This window comes from Trichomycterus rosablanca, chromosome 10 (assembly GCF_030014385.1).
Source record: "Trichomycterus rosablanca isolate fTriRos1 chromosome 10, fTriRos1.hap1, whole genome shotgun sequence".
Classification (NCBI taxonomy): domain Eukaryota; kingdom Metazoa; phylum Chordata; class Actinopteri; order Siluriformes; family Trichomycteridae; genus Trichomycterus; species Trichomycterus rosablanca.
Genome location: NC_085997.1, coordinates 15,479,499 through 15,484,489, shown reverse-complemented (window position 1 = coordinate 15,484,489; position 4,991 = coordinate 15,479,499).

The window sequence follows — 4,991 nt, the reverse complement described above, 5'->3', positions numbered from 1 at the left end:
TTTACTGTTTATCATATGATCAGTTTTATCGAGGTTCCACTGTATATATATATATATATATATATATATATATATATACTGGTAAAAATCAAAGATTAAAAGCCGTTTGTTGCAACCGAATTATTCACCTTGTCAATGCCAATTTCCTAAAAAAAAGAAATGTATTTTCAAAGGGCAACTGCACTACAGCTATATTCATGTGACATACAAGACATCTCTGCTTTGAGTACTTGCCTCCTGCCTAGAATACTAACCTAGTATTTAATATGTATATTGATTAACGCTGCCTTTTTTGCCTACTAGCTATAATACTAGCCTACTTTGTAGTATGTATTTTGTACATTTGACTTAAGGTCAAGAGGTCTTCAGTAGGGACAGTGGTAGCTTTGGACTATTTATTGGAAGCTTGTGGGCTCGATTCCCAGTTTTGCCATACAGCTAATTTCAGATCCTTGAGCAAGGCCCTTAACCCTCTTGGCTCCAGGGGAACTGTACAACAACTATCCCTCCACTTTGACCCCAGATTCAAAACAAGTATGTGCAGAAACAATATATATAAACAGTATATATGTATACACCGATTAGGCATAACATTATGACCATCTTCCTAATATTGTGTTGGTTCCACTTTTACTGTCAAAACAGCCCTGCAACTGTGATGCACTGTGTATTCTGACACTTTTTTAATCAGAACCAGCATTAAGTTCTTCAGCAATTTGAGCTACAGTAGCTCGTCTGTTGGATCAGACCACACGGACCAGCCTTCGCTCCCCACGTGCATCAATCAGCTTGGCCACCCATGACCCTGTCGCCGGTTTACCACTGTTCTTTCCTTGGACCACTTTTGATAGATACTGACCACTGTAGACCAGGAACACCCTACGAGAGCTGCAGTTTTGGAGATGCTCTGACCCAGTCATCTAGCCATCACAATTTGGGCCTTGTCAAACTTGCTCAAATCCTTACGCTTGCCCATTTTTACTGCTTCTAACACATTAACTTTGAGAATAGCATGTTCACTTGCTGCCTAATATATCCCACCCACTAACAGGTGCCATGATGAAGAGATAATCAGTGCTATTCACCTCACTTGTCAGTGGTCATAATGTTATAGTCGGTGTATATGACAAATAAGGGTGTTCCATCTGCCCTAGATTATTATCATTATTATTAGCCTATTACTTAGTATCTCTTATACTTGGGGTGTGCTCTTCTCCATCCAGTTTTCTTTGTTGGCAATAAATGAAGTTGTTTTAAATCTCACAGTACAGGTTTCTTTGTTTAAATAATAATAATAAAAAACACCCAACAAGGAAGCCTGCATCAAAACAAATGCATTGAAAAACTGCACCCAACTACAAATACATGGCATCATGTTTAAAGTGAGCACACACCCAGAGGGAGATGCTCACCTTGGTATGTTGTTCATACAAGTCATAAATTTAATTGAAAAAAAAAAACCTTTAGATTTACAATTAGGTTTTATGTATTCACTTACTCAAGATTAAAATTACAACAGTGGAAATGTAGTTTATATTTTATCTACAGTCAATTCGGTTATTGTTAATGTATAAATTGCACCAACTATAAACGATGGGCACAAATTTGGTATTCATCAAAGCTGGAAACTGGGAGTATAACACTGGGTGTACAGTATTTTTAGTAACTCTGATGCAGAATGTTGATAGCTCACTGTGCATGAAAAGCTAGAATTTCCTGTTCACCAAAAACCACCTCTGCAAAAATCAATTTCCACCAGTCTTCAACCAGATAAAGAAAACTAAAAATCTAAGAGTGTATCTTGCATTTAAACTTAAGTCTTCACTTTATTCCAAATTTGCCAAAATTATGCAAGTTATGAAAGCAAGCATTTAATGAAATAATAGTTTGGTATGTATAATGGTTATAATTGATGGATTTGATTTAGATTCTGCTGACTAAAACCCTTTAGTTTTGTGTAAATATCTTACATTAAGCAATGTTAATGAATAATAAAAACGCTGTCAGTCCCCATTTTCAGTTTTTTTAATACATTTTAGACTGTTGTGACTTGAGATTTTGCATACTTTTAAAGGGTGCCGTGACTGAAAAAAGGTTGAGAAACACTGATCTAGGAGGAGGGTGGCTGTGTAATTATGCTTTTAGGGTGTGTGTATGGGAGATGCCCACACAGCACAGCTACTATAAACACGGTGCATTTCTCTGGTTTGCGTACAAACACTCGGTTGTTAAGTTAACTCGGTAAGAGTCAGCACAGCAACATGAACTTCCCCAAGGGATCAGTAGACGGACAGGTCAATAAAATGATTGACCAGGCGGGTAAGACACTAAAATGCATTTTAATACATGCACTGCATTCTTCTAACATTAAAAAATGATAAAATTAAAATTTTGAAAGATACATTTTGGACAGACAAATGTCTAGCTTTTAAAAAATGTATTTTGAACTTAAAATCACAAACAGATAACATCACAATATGTATATCATAGTGTTGTGCAGAATAAATTACTTTTTAAATGGTCATGAGGATTAAACACCTGCAAGTTCAATTACATTAAACTGCTACAGCAAATTCTTCAAGCACTTTATTTTTCCTACAGCTGGCATCGCCAAAGATAAAATTAACGAAACACTTGGAGGACAAAAAAAGGGCACACAACCAGCAGGAGCAAAAGCAGGAGCAGGAGCTGGATTAGGAGGTAAGTTTCACATCTTTTTAATTTCATAACAATATAAGTATACTGCATAGACAAAATTGGATACAACTGTAAACTAAGGAAACTGCTGGCCCAAATAGTAATAAATGAGTAGTTTAGCCAAAAAATTATTTTCCTTTTTATCCTTACTAATATATGTTTATTTAATGTTTCATATTTGCGTTATTAGCTTTGTTAGCTAAAATGTACTTTAGGATTCTATACAAAGACAGACTGAAGCATTTATATAGTGCATGGAGAGACTACATACAGTGGGGGAAATAAGTATTTGATCCCCTGCTGATTTTGTAAGTTTACCCCCTTACAAAGACTTGAACAGTCTATCATTTTTATGGAAGGTTTATTTTAACAGAGAGAGACAGAATATCAACAAAAAATCCAGAAAAAAAACATTAAATAAAAATTATAAATTAATTTGTATTTAATTAAGGGAAATAAGTATTTGATCCCCTACCAACCAGCAAGAGTTCTGACCCCCACAGACCGGTTATGTGCCCATGAGGCACACAAATTAGTCCTGTCCCTGTATAAAAGACTCCTGTCACAGAATCAGTTTCTTCCGTTCAAATCTCTCGACCACCATGGGCAAGACCAAAGAGCTATCAAAGGACGTCAGGGACAAGATTGTAGACCTGCACAAGGCTGGAATGGGCTACAAGACCATCAGCAAGAAGCTTGGTGAGAAAGAGACCACTGTTGGTGCGATCATTCGAAAATGGAAGAAATACAAGATCACAGTTAATCGCCCTCACTCTGGAGCTCCATGCAAGATCTCACCTGGTGGGGTAAGAATGATTCTGAGAAAGGTGAGATCAGTCCAGAATTACATGGGAGGAGCTTGTGATCCCTTGAGATTTGAACGGAAGAAACTGATTCTGTTACAGGAGTCTTTTATACAGGGACAGGACTAATTTGTGTGCCTCATGGGCACATAACCGGTCTGTGGGGGTCAGAATTATTGCTGGTTTGTAGGGGATTAAATACTTATTTCCCTTAATTAAATACAAATTAATTTATAACTTTTATTTAATGTTTTTTTTCTGGATTTTTTGTTGATATTCTGTCTCTCTCTGTTAAAATAAACCTTCCATAAAAATGATAGAGTGTTCAAGTCTTTGTAAGGGGGTAAACTTACAAAATCAGCAGGGGATCAAATACTTATTTCCCCCACTGTACATGTTTTGCATGACATTTTAGACTGAATGTAGAAATATTGATCTGATTAAATTCAACAATTATTGGATTTCTTAGACAGGTGGTTATTTATTGTTGAAGAACAAAACACGCATATTTTATTGTCTGCAACAGCTAATCATTTTTCATTTTTGGGTGTATGAACTGTATTTCTAAGAAACTTGTCAGAGACAGGTTGCATTTTACCAGTCACAGTTATTTTTATATATAGTCTCTATATAAGTGAGTGTTTAACACAGGGCCCTACCTCATGAGGAGTACATCATTTTATTGAGCGTTAGATATGACAAATATTTTTAAATCTATTCAGTCACATAATAAAAACAATAATAATGGGACAAACATTGTAGGTACATTCAAATACATTTTAGTTTTTTGCATTTTTTCCCCAATCTAGTCATCTGTACTTTCTCAGTGTAGCTTCACTGTGGCTAACAACAGTCTTGATCTGGCCAAAAAGAGCCGCAGAGTATCATGTGGCCCTCTCAGACACGCGTATTTCTTAGTCCACAGTGGTGAGCTAGCGTATAAGATCATTGCACCAGCTGAAGGTTTTAAAATGACTTTTTAAGACAGATATTGCATGAATCAGTGGTGGATTATTTGCATTAGTTTATGTAGTGTTTTAAGTGTTCGAGTTTTAGTCTAGATAGAACCGAACATTGACTGATGTTCTGCTCTATTGTAAGGGTGGATGTTATTTACCTATTTATGTACATTTCATTTGTCTATAATTTGTGCAGGTGTTGGTGATATGGTGACTGGAGCCATTACCAAAGCTGCAGTAAACAAGGCAACGGACAACGCAGCAGATCAAGTGCTGAAGAAATTTATGGGATGATTTTGTTGCACTCCCAACTTTACATCTGTCTTACAAGCCCCTTTCCAAGTACACATCAGAGCAGTAGTATAAAACTGTAGTATATTTTACTATAGTGTCTAATCTAGTCTGCAAAAAATAAATCTACTATAAATAAATGTACTATGTGAGTGTGAATGGTGCTTGCTCAGTATGCAACATACATATAATGTGTACAATGTGCAGTGTGTGAGATAAATAAAAGTGAGGAACACAAAAA